The sequence below is a fragment of the Natrix helvetica genome (assembly GCF_964273705.1).
Source record: "Natrix helvetica genome assembly, chromosome: 2".
Lineage (NCBI taxonomy): Eukaryota > Metazoa > Chordata > Lepidosauria > Squamata > Natricidae > Natrix > Natrix helvetica.
The window spans coordinates 134875900-134903171 of record NC_138552.1 but is presented as its reverse complement, the minus strand read 5'-3'; the positions used below and the strand labels follow the sequence as shown (position 1 = coordinate 134903171).

At 40.1% G+C, this 27272-nt stretch overlaps 1 protein-coding gene across 9 annotated transcripts in view; it reads right to left on the bottom strand.

Annotated features, from left to right (window-relative positions):
• PAK5 (p21 (RAC1) activated kinase 5) overlaps positions 1 to 27272 on the bottom strand; it is a 153194-nt gene that overhangs the window by 35393 nt on the left and 90529 nt on the right. The window lies entirely within an intron of this gene.

Below are 27272 nucleotides of genomic sequence, written 5' to 3'. Positions count from 1 at the left end.
GAGAGAGAGAAAAAAAATCTATCTACTAATAGAACAGGTTGCGATTCACTTCTGTAGGTCGTTCTATGGAAAGGAATAACTAAACAAATGGTGCATTATTGGTATTTCATTCTTCCATAAAAGGTCATGGAAGGTACCACTATCACAGGTGTGTTAGAGAGAGGGGGGATGAGGGAGGGTGTGTGTGTGTGTGTGTGTGTGAGAGAGAGAGAGAGAGAGAGAGAGATTGTTCTGCTCTGCCATCATAGTATCTCAAACTAGATTAGAACCTTCTTTTGACTTTGATCAAACTTTTCTTTTGACTTCATTGAGAAGAATTTTAGTTTCTTAAAGATCAGAGTGTAAATAACATACAGCTATAGGAAATTATCTTGAATTAAACATGTAGCATATCTAATTAAGGCAGGCACCAGAAATCCATGTTCTAGATATTTTTGGATTTCAACAGCTTTCTGCCCATTCTGCATACAGAAAGTTCAGGAATGATGGGACCAGGGGTGTCTGCAGAGGAGGCCAACAATACCAAAATTGCAGGTGTGACCAGACACTGAAAGCCCCGTCCCTTTTTATGTGATGCATGAGATCCACATTTAAAAGGACAAGGCTTTGACTGCTAGCCACGTCCATCATTTTGACCTTCCCTGTGGACACTTCTGGATGGAAGTTACCCTTTAATAATAATTAGAGCTCCATAGATACTGCACATCTGACCCATAACACTGATAACAAGTTTTTTTATCCAAGATAAAAATCAGCTAATTGGCTAATTAGAACTGTGATTGGATTCAGTACAGAGTAGAGCCTTCTCTGTGGCGGGCCCAGCCCTGTGGAATGACCTCCCTCCGGATATTAGGAATACCTCTGACCTCCGCTCCTTTCGTATTAAGCTTAAGACCCACCTATTCCAAGCAGCTGGCCTGGCTCAACTTTGATCTAACCATATCGCTCCTGACGGGTTTTTAATTGGGTATTTTAATTATATTTAATTATTTAGGGGTTTTTTTAATCACTGTATTCTAATTGTTTTTTATTCATCAGCCGACCTCCTCCTTGTGTATGTCTCGGTATATGTCTCTGTTATATGTTTGTTTTGTCCACATATTTATTTCATATGTTTCATTGTACGCCGCCCCGAGTCCTTCGGGAGAGGGTGCGGCTAAGAAATAAATATTTATTATTTATTTATTTATTTATTTATTTTATTCATTTCTTTGTAAAATTTATTAGTTGCCACATGGTAACTACATAAATGCGAGGAGGAGTGGGTGGAATCGTTGTTAATCAATCAATAACACATATTAAGTCGTTCGTGTGAAATTGTAACTCTCTTTGGATAAACTCTATTTGTTTAGTTAAAACGTTTCTCTCTTGTGCCCTTGACTATTAATAATGATGATAGTGATGACCGCTAAATAATACCAACAAAAAATGAGTTACGCTGTGTTTCAATGCTAAATATGAATATGCAGCTTTGGAGTAGATAACAATGGAACAAATATAGAGATAATTTAGTGGATATGATCATCGTGTAATAATTATAGAAACTCTGAAGTCTTAAACGTCTCTGGGAAGGAGACTTTTATGAAAATTGTCCTTGTACAAATACAATGCAACGACTAGCATGCATCTCAAATAAAAGAGCCAAGGCATATTACTCAGAGACAGTCTGTGTGAGCCTCAATAAGAGCTGATATGAGTTCTTGTCCCATAGAGCCTATTAGAAGTTGGTTCAGCCAGACCCTTCAGAAGAGTAGTAATAAAACAAAACAGGACCTGCGTATTGTTTACATAACAAGCTTGATTTGCAACCCATCTAAATAACATTTGAGCATGCCTGCTCAAAAAAAGAGGCCTTTGCGGTTTATGGGGCTTGCAACCAGTTGCAAAACCAGTTGTAAAGCCTCATTCAATCACTGAGGCTCAGGTCTCACGCTTATATAGGAGTAAACAATGCTGAACTGTGCAATTTAATTCTCAGTGAGTACAGAACGACATTATTAAGGATTTACAATACTCCAGATTTAATCATATTCTGATTCGCTTGGAATTAATTTGGTCATGGAAAAATGAAATGGGTGTTTTGACATTGTATCCGCATTGTATCCTCTGCTTTGACTGTGGCTCAGGCCACTGTACATTAGCTTGTCATTAGAGAAAAATCTCATATAACAGAATGCAAACTACACAATAAACACAATCCTTTATTTTATTTTTCTTACCCATGATTAAGGGAATTCATAGGTTTTTTTTAATTCACTGTAACGTACTTGGGTATAGGATAAGTTCATTCAGTGTGTATGTGTGTCCTTCCTATACAGCATACAGTATAGAATAGTATAGTATAGTACAGTACAGTACACTACTGTCTACTGTAGTGTAGTGTAGTGTAGTGTAGTGTAATATAGTATAGTATAGTACAGTAATGTAGGGTAGGGTAGGGTGGGGTGGGGAGGTATGGTATGGCATGGTATGGCATGGTATGGTATGGTACAACATGACATGACATGACAAAACATAACATAACATTAAATAGCTGTGGGCTGAGAAGATCTCCAAGGTCCCTTCCAACTCTGTTATTCTGTATTCTAGATAATGTAATGTAATGTAGCGTGGTATAGTGTTGTGTAGTATAATGTAGTATAGTGTAGTATATTATAATAACAGCAATTGTATCACAGTAGCTTTTTTTAGATGCATTTCATGGCCATCTCCCATACAAAGTTATTATTACTGTTTTTAGTAATTTACATTAAAAATTGCATTTGGCTGGAGAACTGAAACATAGCATTAAAAAAAAATATGACTATTCAAGCATAAATATGCTGGTTTAAAGAAATTTGCTGCATTGCATACAACACAATCTGAATGACTTTCCTCTCACATCTGACAAACCACCAGGGCATACTTAAAGCGATGGAGGGGAAGCCCTAACAGAATGGCGGCACTTCTGAATAAATAAAGCAATGGATGAAAATGGCATGGAAAATATCTACATCTATAGTGGAGTGTAAAGCACCTTGATGGAGATGTGCAGAAACTATTACCTAAGCAAAAGGGGATGAAACATTTTTTAAGTTCAGAACAAGAAAACAATACATGGACGAATGTTCAGGAAGACACCTTCCTAATTCACTTAACTGTAAGAAGAAGAAGTAGGTACAGTACAATCAGACTGGCGCGTTTCAGTTAATACAGTTCATCTCAATCAAAATAGTTTTAACCTTTCTCTGGAATTCCTTTTGTAGTCTGGTTTACCTAGGAATGGGGAGGCTGACATGGCATATAGCTATGATGGCGAACCTATGACATGTGTGCCACAGGCAGAGCCATTTGTTAGGGCACACAAGGTGTTGCCCTGTCAGTGATCCCAAACTTCCGGGTTGCCTATAGGGCCATTTTTTGCCCTCGGAGGGCCTCAAGGGGGTGGGGGAGGCCAGTTTCGCCCTCCCTAGGCTCCTAGAAAGCCTCTGGAGCCTGGGGAGTGGGAAAAATTGGTCCATCACCCGCCAAAAGCAAGGGGGGTCAGACGGGGTCACGCATGCATGCAATTATGTCACACACATAGAATTATGCGCATGACTCCCCTGCGCTCCCCCTGCTTTTGGCACGCAATGGGCAAAAGGTTAGCCATCACTGGCATATAGTGATTATGCCTGAGGTATTGGCATCCCCAGTGAGCCATTACTTGTTGGTGTTGTCAAAGAATACAACATAACTAAAAAAACTGAAATAGTTTGGGTGGCTATTTAGTAGTAGGAAAAGCATCCCACAATTCTGATTACTTGCATATGTTCACTGGTATACGTGCATATTTATAATTACTCTACATCATTGTAATATGGTTCATCTGCTTGTAATAATACCAACTACAAATGGGTGATCTTCTAAGGCAGGGCTGTCAAATTGACGGCCCACAGGCCAGATGCATCACGCACAGGCCACGCCCACCCCAGTTCTGCAAAGGAAAAAGTGACGCAAAACATCATGTGACGCTGTGAGTTTGACACCCATGTTCTAAGGCTATTCAGTTTGTTCTCCAGAACTATTGGTCTGCAGGCCTTCCACTTGGCCTCTGACCTCTAGCTAAGTTTGGGTTAAGCAAATCACAGTAAGGAGGGTTCTAATGAGGAAAACCTGGTCTTAGCTGGTGATCTTCCAGTGTTTGGCTCAAATTATGAAATCAATCAGCCCAACCAAAGCCAAAACCCTTTAACCTCTCCATCCTTTGTACCAATGACTACTTGCCATTTTGAATCCATGCCATTAATTTGGTATAAGTAAACTCTAAAACAATAGAGAAAGTTATAAGCATACTTCCGTTTGTCTTGGAAGCAAACTTCCAGTGATACAAACATGTTTCATTCCGTACTTGTCTCCCCTTAACGGGTCTGTGTTCTGGGTCACTCATATTTACCATAACATGGAACAGCATGATTGACAATAAAGTGCTTCATAATTTAATGAGCCCCTGAACACCCAGGAGGCATCTGCCTTCCAAGTGCAAATGTGTGGCTCAAATCCAACTGCAGCTTTAATTTTCTCTCTCTCTCTCTCCTCTATGGCAGAATCTCACTTTTTTTTTTAGCTAGGAGATCCCCTCTGGTTGTTTGAGCAAAGATCATCCTTTGGTGACATGAAGTGGCTCTGCATACAAAACCATAGCTTTTCTCTGAGGCATGATTGTTCTTCATGTGTTACAAAACCAGGATCTTAACCTCCTCATATTCCTCATGCTCCAGGCTTTTTCTTTCCTTCCTGAGCCAAAATAGATATGTAAAAGCCTTCTGGTAGATGAGGTGGACTTTTGTTGATACTCATTCAGGCCTGCTGTTAGAGACCTTTATGTAAGGGCAGAGTAAATCTTGTCCTCCACTTTTCAACCATTTGGCAGGTCATTGGCAATTTCCAAAAATACTTAAGCCACTTTCAGCTTATTATTTATAGAGAAATTTTATATTATAGAGAAATATTAGAAATTATAGAGAAATATTATTTATAGGGGCCCAGATGAAAATTACAAGAGATTTCACCTCCAAGAAGAAACTAAGCCCAGGTACTACTTGCCCTGCAACATCAAAAAAAAAAAAAAAAAGTCAATGTGTAGAAACTGAAAGTACTGACAATTATAAGAGCATACTCAAAGGATTAAAAGGTTCTCATTCTAAAAACCAGAAGTAGTGTAGTATTTGAGGTATTTAAACATGTAAAGCACAGGGAGAGATTGAAGGTACAGAGTTAGAGACATCCATGTACTTACAGACCATTAATTTGTTATCTCTTATGAAAGGCTACTGTACCACAAGCTACATTTTCTTCCATTCCTACAACAAAGGCCTAGTAAGTTCATCCTTACTGGGAGAATGCTTAATCATTGTCTTAAGGCTATAAGACTCTTTTTAAAAAAAATCATATTCCCAAGAGACTTTTATAGAATTTCTAATTTCTGTGCATCGGTATTGGATTGGTTGAATACTGCATGTCCAGCTGCCCCTTGTAAGAAAATATGAAGGGCTTTCTCAATAATTCAATCAATCAGAAAAGAGTTGGAAGGGACCTTGAGGTCTTCTAGTTTAACCCCCAGCTCAAGCCTATAACTTTTCAGACACGTGACTGTCCAGTCTCTTCTTAAAAACCTCTAGTAATGAAGCACCCACAACTTCTGATGACAAGCTGCTCCATTGGTCAATCATCCTCACTGTTAGGAAGTTTCTCCTTACAAGCAAAGTCAGCTGCACAATCTTTACTTTGGCCTCATAGGCAAGAATGTCACTAGGTTTGGAAGCAGATAGCTGATTGTAGCCACTTTATTGATCTGGGACTGCAAATAAATAATAACCATATCCATATCCCCTGCCCACATCAGCATTATTATTTCCCAATGAAGGCTCATTGGGAATACTGATTCTAAAAAATATTATCATTTCCTAAAGTAGTGGTTTTGGAAAGTAGCCTGTTCCTTGTGCAAAGAGAAACCAGAAATGACTTTTATCATTCAAATCCTTCCTTCCTTGATGCTAACTGCATACATTAACGCGGAAGAAGGGGCACCTGGGAGAAATCCATAATACTGCTGGGAGTTACGGCTTGCCTTTGTGTCATAGTAATTCCTCGTACATTAAAATCAATGAAGCCAATCTATTTGAGTTAATGTCCACTTCTCTCCAAAAGCAGATCTTTTTCCTTTCTGAGGAGTCCCAGCATTTGTTCTGGCTGGTGGTGACAAGAGGCATATTTCATGGTGTGATGTTTCTGGTCTGTCCTTTGGTGATAAGCTATAATGGATCTGTCGTAAGAACAGCTGTCTCACTGTGTAACAAAGAGGAGATGAAAAACAGCTTCTCCTCTAAAACCACTGTATTTCCATAGACTGTAATGAAGTAGGTAATTAACTGCTTTGCCCCAGGAAGACCCTGCGTTAAACAAATAATTCTGTATTTTATGCCTTTCTTGAGAATGACCCCCTTTCCCCCTTAAAACAGGAGTCTATTTCCAAATATTTATTTATATGCTATGTAGTAATAGTGGAAAAATACATTTTAACAGTCTGGCTAAAATTAAACCATACATCAAAGTAATGTACTGTATTTCTCATTTTAATGGAAAGATTTTAGAGGAAAAAATTAATGAAAGGAAAGAATTCTTTAAAAAATTAAGTATATACAAGTACTTCACCATTCATCCTCATATATAGTTTTTTTAAAAAAAATCCACTGCCCATTGATATAGAAAGTGTGCTAACAAGGTGTTCTATGACAATAAAAAAAAACATTTTGCAGACATAATCATTATTATTCTGCAGATGAAAATCATTGCTCTTAATCCATCCTTTTGTTTGATTTTATTCAACGTCCATGTTAATAATGGGCACAAATTATAATTGAGTGTCCCAAATGATTGAGCATCTCCATAGACTTACAGCTGGGTGCACAAATTAATTGCAAGCAAGAAAGAATAAGCAGGAATTTTAAATCTAGGCAGCCTACTGAAAGCAATGGACAGCTTCAACCTTAGGCCAGAAGTATATAGTCATGGCTTCAAAATGAAAGACGATGGACAGACAGACAGACAGACAATTGGTTTCTACGACAGAGACTTTAGGAAATACCATTAAAAATTATCAAAAGATGAAATACTGTATTTTCAAAAGTGTGAATATGTCCCCCCACCCCATTGATATTGGGGTGTGTGTGTGTCTGTGTGTGTAGGGTGTTAAGTATCTTGCTGTGAGCTCTGCAAGATTTTGCTCTAAGCTCTGTCTTTTTTGAATATGTTGTGATGTCATATGCACATACCGTATAAAAGCGCTTCCCTGACAATGGCCTAACACTGCTGTTGTCATTTCCATGAAAGCAGTGGATCCTGCAATGCCTCTGTTCCATTTGCTTTGAATATGATCCCTTGGGCTATTTGATCTTTTTAGGATTTGTGAGGAGTCCCCCCCCCCACCGCCCCAAAATTGCTTCTCAGAAGCTGTAGGGTGACAAGTAGGCCAAGAAGAGAGGAGGAAATAGACTCTCTTCAGTTTGTTGCACTTGCCTTCCAGCTTCGAATATGCCTGTTTGACGAAAACTATCTATTTATACTGAAAGTATAAAAGTTTTACTGCAGACAAAGTTAGGTAAAGGTAAAGGTTTCCCTCACACATATGTGCTAGTCATTCCAGACTCTAGGGGGCAGTGCTCATCTCTGTTTCAAAGCCGAAGAGCCAACGCTGTCCAAAATCGTCTCCATGGTCATGTGGCCGGCATGACTAAACTCCAAAGGAACACGGAACATTGTTACCTTCCCACCAAAGGTGGTTCCTATTTTTCTACTTGCATTTTTACATGCTTTCGAACTCCTAGGTTGGCAGAAGCTGGGACAAATAACGGGAGCTCACTCCAATACGCAGCGCTAGCGATTCGAACTGCCGACCTTTCTGATCAACAAGCTCAGCGCCTTAGCCACTGAGCCACCATGTTCCTTAAATCAAAGTTAGAGCATCCTTAAAAGTTACTCATTAAACCAACAGCCCCCCAAACTGTGCAGCCAAATTGGATGTCTGATTAAACTGGCTTTGCCTAGGAGTGAAAGGATAAACTCGGAAGAAGCCAATTAGCTGAACTGTAATCAATTATTTTCTCTATAGATTCAATCTGTGTACCTTTTCTCTATGTTGCATTCAGAGGTTTTATTCTGTAAAAAAGAACCCTTTCATATCCAGAAAAGTTAGACTTAGATAACAGAAGGGGAACAATTTGTCCAAAAGGATTGATGACCTTCTAGAACACAGGTTTGACATTCGCAACGTAACATTGACATTCGCAACGTAACATTGCCGTCATGTGAATGTATCACATTTTTTCTAGAGCTAGGGTGGGCATGGCCTGTGTGAGAGATGCATCCGGCCCATGGGCCGCCAGTTTGACACCCCTATTCTAGAAGAACATGGAAGGAACAGGAAGAAATCAATGAAGTACTGAGTCTTCTCATCTAGATTGTGAAGAGGAGCAAATGATGCTTTTCTTCAGTTCTCCCAGTGTGACTACTTTTGTTATGGGATTTAGACATTTTTGGGCTTACATGTTAAGGGCCATAGAAATTGTTCGCAGAGGCGATTACACTATTTCACACTGTGAAAGCTCTGTGTTAACCAGTGCAGTGTAACGTATTCCTTTTTTGCAACTTGTTCTATGTAATTTATGAGGTTCTTGCCTATGGTTAAAAAAGTGATTTGGCACAGTACAAAAGGCAGGCACAAGGGAAATTAGGGGGAAATGCTAGGATTGTGGATTTAAAAAAGACATTTAAGAAAACAATTACACTGTATGAACATTTTATTTCTTTGTGGTTCTTGATCTCATCTTTTCACTGAGAACTCACAATGGCCTATACAGGAGTCACCTCAATGTTATTCCCCATAACCAGTAGGCCTTTGAACTATGGTGCTGGAGAAGACTCCCACGAGTCCCTTGGACTGCAAGACGATTAAACCGATCAGTCCTAGAGGAGATCAACCCTGACTGCTCTTTAGAAGGCCAGATCCTGAAGATGAAACTCAAGTACTTTGGCCATCTAATGAGAAGGAAGGACTCCCTGGAGAAGAGCCTAATGCTGGGAAAGATTGAGGGCTAAAGAAGAAGGGGATGGCAGAGAATGAGGTGGCTAGATGGAGTCACCGAAGCAGTAGGTGTGAGCTTAAATGGACTCCAGAGGATGGTAGAGCACAGGAAGGCCTGGAGGAATGTTGTCCATGGACTTGCAATGGGTGAGATACTTCTTCACAACTAACAACAACAAACCAGTAGCATGCATTGGGCTGAGTGAGCCAAAAGGGCACAGGGAAAGTTGCCCCTGAGTCTCTTTTGTTGATATCCAACATAGTCACATGCCCACAAGCTTATGTTCCATCTCCTGCAATTCCATTTATTTGATTTATATAGATGCCCATCTCAAATACATGACTCAGGTCAGCTTGTAAAAATCAAAAATTATATACAAATAATGTATGTTAACAATAGAACACAATATACCGCTTTATAGTGCTTTACAACCCTCTCTAAGCCGTTTACAGAGTCAGCATTTTGCCCCCAACAATTTGGGTCCAAACAATTTACCCACCTTAGAAGGATGGAAGGCTGAGTCAACCTTGAGTCTGGTGAGATTTGAACTACTAAATTGCAGGCAGCTAGCAATCAGCAGAAGTAGCCTGCAGTACTGCACTCTAACCACTGCGCCACATAACCACTCATGATGATGTTCTGTAGGGCAGGTGCCATGAAAAAAAAGGGGGGGAGTTCCCCCTGGTCTTCTCCATATGGCATTTGCTCAGTAGATGGGACCTGGAGCATGCCTCTCCTGTCTCGTCTGATAATATTAATATTACTACAGCCATACATCTTGAATGCTAACCTCTCTGTTGTTCATTCCCAGCAGGGAGCCTAATTCTAATACCACTGTAAAAGGAGGAAGTCTGGATTGTATTGTATTTGTATTAGTTTATTGTCATTGCACTTTGTACAATGAAATTAAATGCCATCTCCAATGTACATTATACATAAACACACACACACACACACACACACACACATCCTTCACATTCTCTACAATTCAATTGAAACCCCCCGATATTACATTAATATTGCACTATACCATAGAATTCAATATGGTTACTGCCCTGGGATAGAAGCTGTTTTTCAACTTATTTGTCCTTGTTTTTATTATCCTGTACTGTCTGCCAGATGGTAATAGTTCAAAAAAGGGTGTCCAGGATGAGATGGATCCTTAAGAATGTTTTGAACTTTCTTAAGGCAGCAGGAGCTATAAAGCTCTTCCAAAGAGGGGAGAGGGTAACCAATGATCCTCTGGGTAAAGACGTTAATCCTCTGGAGCTCTGTCCTATCTGCCACTGTGCAATTGGCAAACCGTACACAGGTGCACTAAGTTAAAATACTCTCTATGGTGTAGCGGTAGAAGGTTACCAGCAGTTTTTCATTGTTTTGTTTCCTGAGAAGTCTCTTCTGGTCCCTTTTGACCAGTGCTGCAATGTGAGCATCTCAAGTCAGGTCCTCTTTTATGATAACCCAGAAACTTAAAACTGGCCACTTGCTCCACTCAGTCTCTATTGATAAGCAAGAGCTGGATGTTTGATCTATTCCTTCTATAATCCATTATAAGCTCCTTGGTCTTATTGGCATTAAGTCTGGATCCTGGAATGGGAAAGGCAGGAAGAGAAAAAGGCAGCTGGATCTTGGAGAGGAAACTAGGGTGGTGAGAGGGATAGTCCCAGGAAGGAAGGAAGCAGCTTGGACATGAAGGTGTGTGAGAGGTGGGCAAAAACACAAGACATTGAATGGATTAGGGAGAAAAAGCAATGAAGAGCAAAGATAATGAGTAGACACAGAAAATGGGAGGGCATGTATGGGGGAATGAGAAAGGTAGTCAAAAAAGCAAAAAAAAAAAAAAAGGGTAGAGAACTGGGGCAACCAAGCAAGGCTAAAACCACCAAGTAATCTCAAATATTTTAGCTCTTTCCTCTGATGGATGGGTATTCAGAATCTAGAAACTGGACTTGACTGGGAAATACCAATTGTGCAGCACTATTTTACCGGATCAAAAACCCTTCTCAGATGGAATGGCTCAATGGAATTCAAAGCTTTGTTTTTGGATGTGGCATAGAGTATCTTAGGAAATAATCAGAGAATCATTTTTTTTCCTATTGAGAGAAGACACCTTCAATTTATTTTAAAAACAAAGATGTTTCTGGGTGTACTCTTTGATCAAAAAGATAAGTAGAACTACTGTAGCAAAAGAAAGCAAAGATAGTACCAGTAGTAATAGGTGCCTTGGATGCAATCCCAAAACATCTGGAGCACCATTTGAACACCACTAACATTGACAAACTCACCATCAGTCAATTGCAAAAGGCAGCTTTACTTGGAACAGCTTACATTTTGCAAAGGTAACACAAACAACATCTGCCTATTTCAGGTCCTTAGGAAGGACCCAATAGATGGAGAAAAATGCCAAATCCAGTCTAAGTATATGGTTGACTGTCTCACAAACCATAATAATAATTGTATCAGTATACGTTACATCCCTATAGTGATATTGATAATTATAAATGCCTTGATACAAGTTAAAAATTAGAACTTATTAGATATACAGAAAACAAAAAGAAAATATTGAAATCATGTAATAAAAACACAAACAGAATGCTGACATTACATGGTCAATTTCTACAAAAGCTGGAGGGGAAAGTGGATAAAGCTAAAACCTGGAAGTGGGTTATAACTGGAACATTGAAAAAGAAACTGAAGGTTTGATTTTGGCTGAGGAAAAGCAAACTTTTAAAATTAATGATTCAAAATCATTCAAAACAAATGATTCAAAGTGTAGTTTGTGCAAAATGCAGAAGAAACAGTAGATCATATGCTCAGCTCAGGCAAAAAAGATCACACAAATTAATTATAAACGATGTAACACTATCACCAAAATGATTCATTGGAACATCCATAAAAATTATCATACTCCAATAATGAAAAATAGGTAGGAACATATAGTTTAAAAAATAGTTGAAAATGAGCAGGTTAAAATGTTGTAGGTTTTCCAAATATAGACTGATAAAATCTTGGCTTATAACAAACCAGATATAATTGTGGTTAAAAAGAAAGTATGGATAATTGTTGTGGCAATACCAGGGAATAGTAGAATAGAAAACAAGATCACAAAGTATCAAGATCTGAAAATCGAAATTGAAAATTATGACTTAAACCAGTTGTGATGGTTCCAATGGTTTTTAACAAACTGGGTGCCATACCAAAGAAATTATTGGATTGCACTAAACAAATCTGCATATTGATAAAATTTTATCTGTTAATTGCAAAGGGCCATATTACTGCTTGGATGCACACATATATCACAGTTGTACCTCGGTATTTGTCCTTAATTGATTCCAAGAAGTGTGACAAGTACTAAAAAGGATGAGTACCAAATAAACCATGTGACTTATCACCTGCCCCTTTGTTTTGACTTCCTATCTGTCCCTTTTCCTATGTTGCGACCCTCTCGGCATGGCTGACTTCCTGTCTGCCCTCTGAAGCTGTCCCCCATTTCCTTTTGCAGCGACCTTCCCAGTATGGCTGACTTCTTGTCTGCCCTCTGTGACTGCCCCCCATTTCCTTTTGCAGTGTGTCGAGATGATGAGTACCAGGACATTTTTGTGTCAAAATGCATCTACCAAATTCAACAAGTTTTGAAGTACCAAGGTACTATTGTACGGCAATATATTAAAACATCCTAGGTTTTGGAATGCAATGAATATGAAAGCCAACACTAGCTAAACAACTGGCAGCTTAATTTCACATTGTTGTTAACAGATAATAATAAATATTGACCTACATGCAACTGAACGTTGGCAATAACATAGAATATTCCAGCTGCTTGAAAAGACTAATGTTGAGGTTGCTACACATGCCTCTTTAGCTGTAATAATTTATTTTAAATGCAATGGAATTTGCTTCTAGCTAAAGAATTATTTTCAGAAAGCCAAAGATAGGACTTTGTAGGATGATAACACAAGTTTATTATTTATCAAGGTTCACTGAAATTTCTGTAGTCAGTTGTCATAACAACAGGAACAACAGCTCATTATAATCACTTGTTCTCGTCCTTTTGACTTCCTTAAATATAGTAACAATAAACAAAACATCAGCTTTGAAAGTTGAAGTCAGGCACTTCAACCTAATAGAATGCACATGCCTTAAAATCAGTAGTTTTCCAATGCTTAGAATTTACTCATCTATTTAGTTTTATTTAGTTCCATCGACAAATGATGATATTTAGTTTTTAAACTAACATTTGGAGGGTGTAAGGTGTATTTTTTATACTACTTTTTAAAAAGTTTTATTATTCTTTTTCCAACTTCTCTTTTAGATATATAAAATAGAAAAGGAAGTTTTATGTTCTGAGGTAATAAGGACGAGGAGGCTGCTGAACCATTAACTATTTATTAACACAACTCCTGACAGGAACAGAACAGCAACTGACCGGCTGACAGCTATTTATACTGACAGCTGTCAGACCGGTAACCAATAGAATAACAAGGATTATCCCGCCAAGAAGTTAAACCAGCAGGACCAATCAGGGGGAAGCGGGACAGCGCCACCTGCTGGTGGACGCTCTCGGTACACAACAGGAAGGAAGGAAGGAAGGAAGGTTGGTTTGGTGGAACAATTGTTAAGTGAACAGTTGGGTGTAATTGTTTAATTAGTCAAACTGTTGTTAAGTGAATCCGGATTTCCCCATTGATTTTGCTTGTCAGAAGGTCACAAAAAGGGATCACATGACCCCTGGGACACTGCAACCGTCATAAATATGAACCAGTTGTCAAGCATCCAAATGTAAATCACATAACCATGAGGATGATACAATGGTCATGAGTATGAAAATGGTCATAAGTCCCGTTTTTCAATGCCATTATAACTTTGAATGGTTACTAAATAAACTTGTAAGTCGAGGACTACCTGTTTATTAAATATTGTTATGACAGCAACAGCCTGGAGGCTGTTTCCCACAAAAATGTTTTTCTTCAATGTGTTCTTGATATTCCACAACAGGATTGACTGGAGGAGGGAAGTCTGACCCCAAATAAATCCAAAACTCTTCTGGTGTTACAATTAGAGCATAAACCAGGTGCCACAACAGAAGATAGCGATCAATGAAAATCCAAAAGGCACAAACCACCCAAGAAGAATATTCTAAAAAAACCATAACAACTACAAACTGTGGCCAAATATAGGAGAAGAGCGTAAGAAATAAATGTATTCAAACCGTTTAAAATTTATAAACACACCAGACCACAATATGAAAATCTCCCTCGGCTCAATGGTGAATTATTTTTGGCTAGGAAAAAAAGAACAGTAAACAAAATGTATCTTGCTTCAAACACATTCTGAAGTAGGCATATCTAGAAAAACTCAATAAACCCAGTAAATCTTGTTTTAGAACTGTAAGTATCCTCAGCTTATGCCATTAGTGAAGGGAGCCATAGTCCCTCTCAAGAAATTTCCCTGATTCTAACAAAACTTCCTTAGGAGGCCCTCTAAGGACACATCTACAAATAAATCATAAAGCCTGCAGCTTTATATGGATGCTTAAATTTAGAGGGAACAAATGCTGTGAAGTGAGCTGTAAGTTCCTTGATTTATGTCTGGTGTGATATATGTGTATTAATTGAAAATAATACTGTTTGGGGGGGGGGGGCAAGGATCTTTTTTAAGCTATTGACAAGGGCAAAAAATATGTTTCTTTTCTATTTTTGAAAGAAAATCCCCATCCTAATAAACATCATTAAAGCTTCTTTAATGAAATTATTGGGGGGGGGGTTCCCCCCCCTTCAGGGTGCTTATTTTACTGACTGTGATTTTGTTGTCAGTGGAAGTCTCAGTGATTTTACAGCAGACAAATATCATTGACAACTGCAACAATCTAAACCGGCACTTGTTGTGTTGGGGAAACTACATACTGCATTGTGTTGGTATTCTAAAATAAGAAAGTACCGTAACTCCTTATAGCTTATATCGGAATTGTGAAAATATTATCACAATGATCTTTTTTCAAAGACTGTTGTGCAGATTAATCAGAGAGGTAAAGTTTTATCATCCAAATCAATTTTTTTAAGCTTGACAACATTAAAATGTGTGGTTTTCCACTCTCAGGTTAAGGAGTTGAAATTCACACATCTTAAATCTGCCAAGTTTAAGAAGCACTATCTAAATGCTGAAATGTTCTTTACTGCCACCTAGTGTTGGGTCCTTCCATTCTACTTTCTGATAAAAGATGAAGCTAAACACAGGATATTATTCTCTCTCTAACCTTTTCTCTGGAAAATAAAGACTTATCGGCTGCAGCCCCTGAAAATTACAGGCACAGCTCCCAGAGCTTCAGTTAAAGCTGCCAGAAAACTTCGTTTTTAATGGAGTGGCAAGAGAAAATTGCTAAAAATATGCTTTGTCCTTTGTCCTGGAGTTTCATTTTGGGGGGAGAGCAGCCTCTGTATGCCACAAGATCAACTGCAGCTGTGAGGCAAAAAATAAGTTGTATACATCTGACTTGTAGTATTAGACCAATTTATAGCAGAGCTAATCACTGTTAATCATCATTAACAAAAATGGAACAATGAACATTTTAAAAGCACAGTAAAGAAACAGTAACAAAAACCTACCCAGGAGGTTTCTTTGGACATATATCATAGCTCCATTATGGACAGATTTTAAAATATATCAAGACAGCAAAGCAACAAACCAAAACCCAAAATTTTAGAAAGTCACTTTAAACGCTGAATTTAAAACACACTGGAGTCAGTTTTATGAACATTTATTTGGAGCAAGCAAACTCCTTATTGCTGTATTTAATATAGATTAGTTTTTAAGTACAGGGAGTTCTAAACTTACGATCACAATTCAGCCCAAAATTTCTGTTGCTAAGTGAGACATTTGTTGAGTGAGTTCTGTCCCTTTCTTCCCACAGTTGTTAGGTGAATCACAACAGTTTTTAAATTACTAACATGGTTGTTAAGTAATCTGGTTTCCTCATTGACTTTGGTTATCATAAGGTTACAAAAGGTGATCACATGACCCTGGGACTTGCAACTGTCATAAATATGAGTCAGTTGCCAAGTGCTGAATTTTGATCACATGACCACGATGCTGCAATGGGTGTAAGTGTGAATTTATTTAGTGTAAGGTGTACAGGCGTGATGGCGAACCTATGGCACACGTGCCACAAGTGGCACGCGGAGCCATTTGTCAGGACACGTGAGGCGTTGCCCTGTCAGCTGGCCAGCAGCGAATGCTTTTGAGGCCATTTTTCGCCCTCTAGAGGCTTCCCTGAAGGCTCCAGAGGGCTAAAACTGACCCTATGAGCAACCCGGAAGTGACTTCCAGTTTGCTCGTAGTGCCGTTATTTACCCTCTGGAGCCTTCAGGGAAGCCTCTGGAGGACTCCTGAATGCTCCGGAGGGTTAAAACCAGCCCTAAGAGCAAACCGGAAGTTTGTTCCCAAACTTCCGTTTGCCCATAGGGCTGGGTTTTTGTGCTCTGGAGGCTTCAGGGAAGTTCCTGAAGCCTCCGAAGGGCCTCCTGGGGGGGGGGGAGGCTGTTTTCGCCCTCCCCAGGCTCCTATAAAGCCTTTGGAGCCTGGGAAGGGCAAAAAAAGCATGCCAAAAATGAGGGGGGGGAGCGCTGGTCGTGTGTGCATGCACACTGTGGTCCTGTGCATAGCATTATGGGTGCGGCACACGCGCACACCACCACCCTGCGCTCCCCCCGCTTTTAGCACACAAGCCAAAAAAGGTTCGCCATCACTGGTGTACAGAGTCGGGGAATTCTGTATCTGCTAAACACAATGCAGTCCTGACATCCTAGATTGCGAATTCATTCTGTTTGCTACTTTCTTGATGCATCTTGGGAAATAAACTCGCTTTATACCAATTAGCTATCGACGCTTGGTTTGCTGGCTGTTCTGGGCTGCTCCGCCAATCTTGCCTCACTTTGTCTTGCGTCTGGCTAGGCCCACTGCCAGCTTCCACTCTCCATACACATGAACATGGCTAGGTTATTCCCACCAAAGTGGTATCTATTTATCTAATCACAATAGCACATGCACTTGAACTGCTGGGTGGACAGGAGTTAGGGATTGAGTAACAGGAACTCACAGAGCTGGGCTCGAACTGCTGGAGTACAGACCATTTCTGTCCAGCAGTTCCAGTGTTATTAAGTCACTGTGCCAGCACATCCTCTGTAAGTGTGAAAAATGGTCATGTCCATTTTCTAGCACCATTGTAACTTTGAACAGTCACTAAATTAACTATTGTAAGTTGAAGGCTACCTGTATCTGGAGTCCTGAAACCCACACCTGCTATACATTATAGAGTAACAGAATAACAGAGTTGGAAGGGATCTTCTAGGTCTTTTACTTCAACCCTCAGCTTGAGCAGGAGACCCTATATCTGTGATGGCGAACCTATGGCATGCATGCCACAGCTGGCACATGGAGCCATTTGTTAGGACATGCAAGGCGTTGCCCTGTCAGCTGACTTCAGTCTTCTTTTGAGGCCGTTTTTCGCCCTCCGGAGCCTTCAGGAGGCTTCCTTGAAGGCTCCAGAGGGCAAAAACCGGCCATATCAGCTGGTCCGTTCCCGAACTTCCAGTTTGCCCATAGCTGACTTCAGCCTTCTTTTGAGGCTGTTTTTCGCGCTCCAGAGGCTTTAGGGAAGCTCATGAAGCCTCCAGAAGGCCTATGGGGGGTGGGAGCGGTTTTCGCCATCCCCAGGCTCCTAGAAAACTTCTGGAGCCTGGAGAGGGCAAAAAAAGTGCGCCAAAAGCAGGGGAGGGGAAAGTGTTGGACTTGCGCGCACATGTGCGCTGGGTTGCGTGCGCATAGCATTATAGGTGTGTCACGCCCCGTACAAGCCCCCTGCACTCCCCCCGCTTTTGGCAAGTGAGCCAAAAAAGGTTCGCTATCACTGCCTATACCATTCCAGACAAGTGGCTGTCCAGTCTCTTCCTAAAAGCCTCCAGTGATGGAGCACTCACATCTTCTGAAGCCAAGCCCTGCCACTGGTTAATTGTTCTCATTGTTAGGAAATGTCTCTTTGTTCTAAGTTGCTTCTCTCCTTGATTAATTTCCTTTGTTTCCTGTCTTGCCTTATGGTGCTTTGGAAAATAGGTTGACCCCTATTCCCTGTGGCAGCCCCTCAAATATTGGAATGCTGCTATCATGTCTCCCCTAGTCCTTTTCACTGAACTAGACAAACTCAGTTGTTAAAACCTTTCTTCTCTTCCAAGGGAAGTTCATGTTAAATTTCTTAGAAAGACCACAAGAGATGAGGTTCTAGGAGCTCAAAGGGGAGGACCACTAAAATATAAGGATAAAGAAATAAATAACCATTCTTAAACAGATCTCAAAGAAAGTAAGAGATAAGAGAAGGAAATATTCCTTCTTAGCCAAAACATTATATAATAATGGGGTCTGGTTTAAGTGGTTGTTACCAGAAGGCATGTTGATTTTCTGGGAGGGCAGTAGAATAAGAATCAACACAGTGGTGGAAGCGGAGGCTTTCACTAAAAACACAGTGCTCTCTTAGGTGAAATGGGGGATGGTACACAAGAAACAAGGGAGGGAGGGGCTGAGGCTCTGCCAGTGGATGGCGGGGGGGAGGATGTGACAACTAGAAGACTCAGATCACAAAAGTGATTTGAAACATTATTGTAATTGTTGTTACAATGTACCTTTATGGAAGTGATACAAAACAAAATGATTGAAACATACTGATGATTTAGTGTTAAACTTAAAACTGCTAATACTTATGCAAATGTTGATATTTTTCCATTCCTGTTTGTAAAAGTTGCGAGACTTGGGGGGGCTTCCCCCCCCCCGCACGATGTAGCTGTCAAAATGTTTTATAACCTTTTAACCCTTTTCCTTGTAAAATTTGTAAAATCAATAAAAGTTTGCAATATAAAAAAATAACACCTTTCTTCTCCAGCCCCCTAATCATCTTTGTTGTTCTTTTCTGCACTCTTTCCAGAGTCTCAACATCTTTTTTTTTAATAGTGTGGTGATCAAAACTGGACGCAGTATTCTAGGTGTGGTCTTCCTAAGGCTTTATAAAGCAGCATTAATATTCAGGTGATCTTGAGTCTATCCCTCTTTTAATGCAACCTAAAATTGCAACTGATTCTTTTCTATTGGATGGGAAGTGAAAGAAATCCATGGAATCTATCATCTTAAACTTATCTCACATTAAGCAACGTAAGCACAGTACAGCCAGGATCCAATAGAGGAGAAAGCTGTACAAAGTATTTCAGCGTACCTTTTAAATACAGAGAGAGGAGGAATGCTTTGATTCAATTTAATTTTCTGTTAGCCATAACTGGTCACTAGATGGAGCACAAAGTCTATTGCTGCGTAGCTTAGATTAGAAGAACCAAGATTTCTATGAAGAACATCTGGCGCAGGAGAGGGGGGCATTTCTCCTACCCTTCTTAGAACTCTGGACAGTTCACAGTGTGTGGTTAATCAGAATGTATTCTTATTCAATTTATTATCCACTCAAGAGACGAAATTACTTTTGTTTTCAATTCTAAAACACTATTTATCAACATTCTATTTTAAAATTTTAGGACGGAGATGGACACAATTTCTCTACTGCATTTCCTCCCCCCCTTGCTATGAACAAATGTGAGGGGCCTGTTGCATACGAATGGAGCCTTGATGCAGGCTCCGGGAGAGGCAGGATAAAAGGCCTACATGCTTGCCTGAAGTCCAGTACTGAACACAATGGTGATTAGGGAAGAACAAAAAATAATGCTGCAGATCTGGTGATTCTTTTTGGCCTTGGGTTTTACAGTATTCCTAAAATTTGCTTTTCTAAAGCGGGTGCTGATATAATAGATGCAATAAGTGTGTCAAGTTATTTTAAGCATGTCTTTATTTTTCTCCATTTTTCACAGTTGGTATCAATGAATCAGTTATGCATCCCAAGTCCTTTGGGGCTTTGTATTTTTATCTTATTTAAACTGGGCTCAATAGCTCACAGACAACCAGTGCAGCATTGTTAGCATCAGCACCACATGATGCCCCTTACCGGGCCCAGCTTAAAGCGATTAGATGGGTATATTCTGTAGACTATGGTAAAAGAAAGTCCACACAGAACTCATTTCAGGAAAATAATCAAGTGTGGATGCTCCAATCCAGGTGTAAGCTCACCTTGTCATTGAAGCTACCTATGATTCCAGGAAGAGTTTTGAGTTAAGTAGTATCCCTAAACTTTACCCTTATTGGTTTGGAGGAATGGCTTGCTTTGGAGGAAATGATGGCTATGTTATAGTGTTATAATGGACTGTTAAGGTGGATTCCCACTCTGTAAGAGATATAATATATATATATATATATATAATAATAAAATATATTATTATATTATCTCAGTGTAATGACAAATAGCTATCATCATCATCGTGGCTTGTACTACAAAGGTATTACTTTTTTTGTACAGTGGTACCTCACTACTCATCATTAATTGGTTTTGGGAGGTGTGGTGAGTACCAAAAACTATGAATACCAAACAGCTTTTCCGCCTAAGGAATAATCTAGCGAGTCACAAGGTAGCTGATACCAACAAGTAGCTTGTGTATTGAGTACCAAACAAATAATGAGTACTGGGATAAAAGTTTCCTGTCAAAATGTATTGAGTACCAATTTGATGAACTTTGATGAGCAGTTGAGTATCAAGATACCACTGCATTTCATTTGTATTACTGGTAAGATAGCGGAGATGGTGGTGGTGGTTAGGTTTGGGGTAGTGGTGAAAATGCTGGTTTAGAAACCAGGGGACAGTGAATTCTAGTCCCACTTTAGGCATGAAACTGACTGGGTGACTTTGGGCCAGTCTGTTTCTCTCAACTCCACCCACCTCGCAGAATTTTTGTGGAATATTAACACAGGAGTATTGGGTACATTTGCCATCTTGAGTTATATGTTTAAGAAAAAGCAGGATAAATATCTAAAAAAAAGTATTATTGAAATAAATTAAAGACACACAATGAAACCTATCATAGCTCCTCCAATTGATTGACCTCCACCTAACCACCATTACTTCCAGAAACTGTCAAGAACCTTCCCAATCTCTCCCCATCCAGATGGAACAGAGATATGGAACTTTGTGTCACAAATTCACAAAAGACAGCAACTTCATAAGGGGGGAATTTCCATTCATGAAATCTATCCCTTGATTGGATGCTTGAGTTTGAGGTAACTGTTAGGAACTAAGTTCTGGTTCTTAAGATAACACAATCAATGTGACAATGATCTTCACCTTGGTTTTTAAGTGGTATATTTATTTTAATAATATCTGCCTGTACTGTCTTTATTTTATATCTGTGAACACTTGGATGGATTGCCAATGTGTGCTGAATTGTACAATGGATCAAATTCGTTTTCCCAACATCATCTGGCACTCTGTATTACAGTTCATTATCAAAATTCAGCCATATGAAATTTGATATAATTTTAATTTTAGTTTAGCTCATCTTCCCCATCCAAAGATATCATGTGGAAATGCTATACAAATTTAAATTAGCTAAAACTTGCCATTTCTACTATTTCTTACCTGACCAAACATTATTGCATGGATGAGCACACAAAGTATCTGGACAGGAAAAGCACACATTGTGTCTCCCTGCCTCAACCACGCAGGGTGAACTATATAAAAAAACTCATCAAGAAAAAAGGCCACATACACTGTATCTGAGCACTAAAAGCCACTAGATGGCAGCAAACACTGACACAAAGAAACTGCTGTCTTTGGTATTGTCATTTTTACTAGCTTTAATATTTTAATATTTCTGAAATTAGTGCAGCCGTACACTACTGCCCCCTTTTAATAATACAGGATGAAGACGTTGTTAGTTATATCTCTGAGATCAAGTACCTATGACTGAATTTTAGATAATTTGAAAAGCTACCAATGGCAACAAAGATGATTAGGAGACTTGAGGCTAAAACATCCGAAGAACAACTGCAGGAACTGGTTATGCCACTAGGTGCTGCCACAAAGAAGAGAGTGGATCAACCTATTCTCCAAAGCGCCTGAAGGCAGGATAAGAAGCAATGGATGGAAACTAATCAAGGAGAGAAGCAACCTAGAATTAAAGAGAAATTTCCTGACACTTAGAACAATTAATCAGGGCAGCAATTTGCCTCCAGAAGTTGTGGATTTCCAACACAGGAGGTTTTAAAGAACAGATTGGACAACAATTTGACTGCAATGTTATAGGGTTTCCTGCCTGAGCAGGGAATGGGGACTAGAAGACCTCCAAGGTCCCTTCTATCCCTGCTATTCTGTAATTGTGGTTCTTGAAAATATATGAGTTCTCCAATCCCATAATAGAGATGCTGCAGCAAATGCTGTTTGAAATAACAGTGGTGACTTCCTGTGGTTGCACCTTTAATACAATCTTTTCATTGGTAATCTAATATTTTAAATGCTTTCCAGAGTTTTTTCACTTTGCAAACTGCTGACTACACATTTGGGCCACCCAATTAATGGTATAGGTGGGATGACTACTGCGGGGTTAGGATAGTTGTGCTCCATTAGGCCATCCTGCAGGCTTTGGATTCTCTTTGTGAGGCCCAGGCCAACAGAGATCTGAAGAACCACAGAAAGATACCACCTTACTATTTTCTTAACCCAAAGGAGATGATGATGATGATGATGATGATGATAGTGGTGGAAGAGACATGTTTTCCCACCTCGGGCGCTGCTCTCTGAGAAAAATAAGCTGATGTAGTTTTCAGGAAGCATCCTAGAAGTCAATGTAGCTTTCTGTCCATGATTTTTTCTTATATTGGCCAATTGTCTCTTCCAAGCTTTTCCACAGAAGTCATAGGATATACCAACAGACACTGGTCCTATTCATTCATTCTCCCCCTGTACATCGGATCCAATAACACAATACACAATACATTTTAGAGTGTTACTGCTCTTTGGCACAACAAGCAGGAGTTGCTGAGGTCATCACCAAGATGTCCTATGACAGCCATGGCGAACCTTTTTTGGCTCGCGTGCCATAAGTGGGGGGAGTGCAGGGGGGCCGTGTGCGTGCGTGCAGCACCCATAATGCAATGCACAACCCCCAGTGCGCATGCACGCCCTACAGGTGCTCCCCCCCATTTTTACATGCTTTTTCGCCCTCCCCAGGCTCCAGAGGCTTTATAGGATCCTGGGGAAGGCGAAAACAGCCTCCCCCGTCCCCCCGGACGGCATCAGGGAAGCCTCTGGACAGTGAGCGCTCCGAAAGCTTCAGGGACAGTCTGGAGGCTTCCCTGACGCCTTCGGAGCACTAAAAACGACCCTCCAAGCAAACCAGAAGTGACTTCCAGTTTGCTCGGAGGGTCGTTTTGAGCAGTCCGAAGGCTTCAGGTACTGTCCAGAGGCTTCCCTGACGCCTCCGGAGGGCGTCCGAGGGGGCGGGGGAGGCTATTTTCGCCCTCCCCAGGCTCTATAGGAGCCTGGGGAGGGCAAAAAATGGCTTTAAAAAAGGGTGAGCTCAGCTGGCCAGCGCCTTGCATGCCCTGACAAATGGCTCCACGTGCCACCTGTGGCACGCGTGCCATAGGTTCGCCATCACTGTCCTATGAGAACAGTCAGTATTCTCCATCCTAAGCACTAAGCTGTCAGCGTAGATCAGGGGTGTCCAAACTTGGGAACTTTAAGACTTGTGGACTTCAACTCCCAGAATTCCCCAGCCAGCATGGCTGGCTGGGGAATTCTGGGAGTTGAAGTCCACAAGTCTTAAAGTTCCCAAGTTTGGACACCCCTGGTGTAGATGCTATGATGAGGTGCTAGGTGAATAGCAATTCTTCTTTTGCAAATGAAATACACTTGGCCGACCTTTGGAAGTTGGTTTGGGCTACAAACCAGCCAACCACATGGATGGAAACAGAACAGACCTTCAACTCCAGGATGACAGTTGTTCACTTAAGCCTCACTGCTTTTAAACCCTCAAACTCACTAGGAAGACTGGGGGAGAATGGAAAATTGTATACATTGATTTCCACACTTGTCTAAGAAATAATTTTTATTTTAATGATGACTTGTGGAAACTTTGATCTGAAAGGATGAAGTACTGCATAGCAATAACACTTAAAGTTATATACCACTTCATAGTATTTTACAGCCCTCTCTAAGCAGTTTACAGAGTCAGCATATTGCCCCCAACAATCTGGGTCAACATTTTACAGACCTCAGAATGATGGAAGGCTGAGTCAACCTTGAGCCAGTGAGAATCGAACTGCTGGCAGTCAGCAGAATTTGCCTGCAATGCTACATTCTAACCACTGCATCACTCACATAGCATGTATGAGAGCATGCAGAAGTTTTGTTGTTGCGTACAAATGAACCTAGGTGTCTTGTTTACACATTACATGACTTCAGGTTCAGAGGCAATTGCCCTTGATGTAGCATTGATTTGCCCAGGATCCTTGAAACTGACCCTGTTCAGATTAGGGCTGCCATTAATCTGTAGCAGATAGGAAAAGGTTGTCTCTTTGCTACTAACTGGCAGTCATCCAAACATTTGCAGTCCAAATGTGGTAGCCAAAGCCTTTCTTATTAGGTTGGAAATCACTTTGCTGTTGCTGCTAAACTGAATTATCCACATATACATTATAAGAATGTTTCTAATTTAGTATCAACACCGGATGGATTTGAAACTGGCTGAATAACCTCACTCAACTTGGAGTCCTCAATGGAACTGCATCTACATGGAGGGAAATATGCAGTGGAGTACCCCAAGGCTCTGTTTTAGTTCTAGTACTCTTCATCAATGATTTGGATGAGGGGATAGATAGGGAACTCATCAAATTTGCAGATGACACCAAGCTAGCAGGACTAGCCAACACCCCAGAAAATACGCTTAAGATACAGAAGGATCTTGACAGACTTGAACGCTGGGCACTATCTTACAAAATGAAATTCAATGGTGAAAAAAATAAGTTCCACATTTAGGCAAGAAAATCAAAATGCACAGAGTACAGTATATGTGGTACCTTGTTCAATAGTAATAACTGTGAGAGGGATCTTGGAGTCCTAGTGGACAACCATTTAACTATGAGCCAGCAGTGTGCAGCAGCTGCCAAAAAAGCCAACACAGTTCTAGGCTGCATCAACAGAGGGATAGAATCAAGATCACGTGAAGTGTTAATACCACTTTATAATGCCTTGGTAAGGCCACACTTGGAATACTGCATTCAGTTTTGGTCGCTACGATGTAGAAAAGATGTGGAGATTCTAGAAAGAGTGCAGAGAAGAGCAACAAAGATGATTAGGGGACTGGAGACTAAAACATATGAAGAACGGTTGCAGGAACTGGGTATGTCTAGCTTAATGAAAAGAAGGACTAGGGGAGACATGATAGCATTGTTCCAATATCTCAGGGGTTGCCACAAAGAAGAGGGAGTCAAGCTATACTCCAAAGTACCTGAGAGCACGACAAGAAGCAGTGGATGGAAACTATTCAAGGAGAGAGCAACCTAGAACTATGGATAAATTTCCTGACAAAACAATCAGTGGAACAACTTGCCTCCAGAAGTTGTAAATCCTCCAACACTTTTTAAGAAGAGCTTGGATAACCATTTGTCTGAAATGGTGTAGGGTTTTCTGCCTAAGCACGGGGTTGGACTAGAGGACCTCCAAGGTCCCTGTCAACTCTGTTATTCTATTCTATTTTATTAGTGATCAGCTTGCACTCAAGAGCATATAAGAGCATGTGGTTTTCTCCCTTAGTCCATAACTTCCTCTTTTTCAAATAATTTTATTGAGTTTTCATAAGAATAATAAAATACAAAATAACACAAAGTGGGAAAATTTGGGAAAGATGAAAAGGGAAAAAAATTAAAAGGTGACAGAAAAAAGTACAAATATACTGTATGAAAAGAATCCAATAGATACAAACGTACAATATAGCAACCTCTTACTCTAAATTTTAATAACCATGACTTTCTCTTTGGAGATAGGATGGTTGTTTTAATATTACTCTGCTTCCTTTATTGATTTGTTTATTTATTTTTAAAGCTTTCACATCTTTCCTGTTTCCCAGATAGTGCTTTTCAAAGAGAGATAAAAACAACCAAACCAAACAGCCGTATTTTTTTTTAAAAAAAACAACTTTGACTCTTGGCTATTCATAAAGCAAACTGAATCCTTACATAAATAAACCACAAGAGCAAGGATAGATATGAAAATTAAATAATTTCCAATTTTTCATGACTACAGCAGCAGAAGGACAGAACTCTCAAAGTTACTTTTCACTTTGAGTCTTCACCCCTTGGCCAGAGGTGGGTTTCACACATTTTGTTACTACTGGTTCGCCACGCACGGGTTTATTCATGGGCGCACGAACCCCTTCTGCACATGCGCCCAGCCTTCCGTGCATGTGCGTTGCTCGCGCGCATGCCTTCCACACTTGCACCCGGCCTCAAAAATGTGCCTAAATATTACAGCAAAGAGCCAGGGCGGGTGAGGGCAGGTTGCGGGGCCCACCCACGATTTCTGCTACCGGTTTAGGTGAACTGGTCTGAACCAGCTGAATGCCACCTCTGACCTTGGCCATACTTCTTGGAATGTGGAATGATAGTTCTCACCACTACTTCCCTCCTCCATGGAATGTCCTCCACCCTCTGTTAGCATAATAATTACTAGAAAAAGATGAAAAAATGTGAAAAAAAGAAAAAAATAGATGGCAACAAACAGTACAGGACCATCTCCTTGTACATAGCACTGAGATATGTGATTTGAGAGATCGGTCCTTCCTCCCTAAGTGGTAAACCAACCTCTCAAGTTATGGGTAAAAAGAGAACTTTATGAGAAAAATATATTAAAAACTGTATTCAAACCTTTTAGCTTGAATATTAAAATGCAGACAATCTGTGTTGAAAAAGATAAACTAGAGTAGTTCCAGGATGAGGATCTAGCAGTTGCAAACGAATAGGGAAGAAATAATATATTCAGGCAGGCAGGCTTTTACTGGCTCTGTAAAATGATGATGCCCCAATTATTAATATAGGTTACCAAAGGGCTGGGGGGGGGGGGACATTAAAGACAAATGATTGTAGCCTAGATGAAAGGAGCTGACATTAAACACCCTTCCCAACTCATGCCAAACAGCTACTTTTCAGCACACAAACAAATCAAATCAAAGGACTGTAACGTAGTTCTAAGTTAAAAGTAGTCCC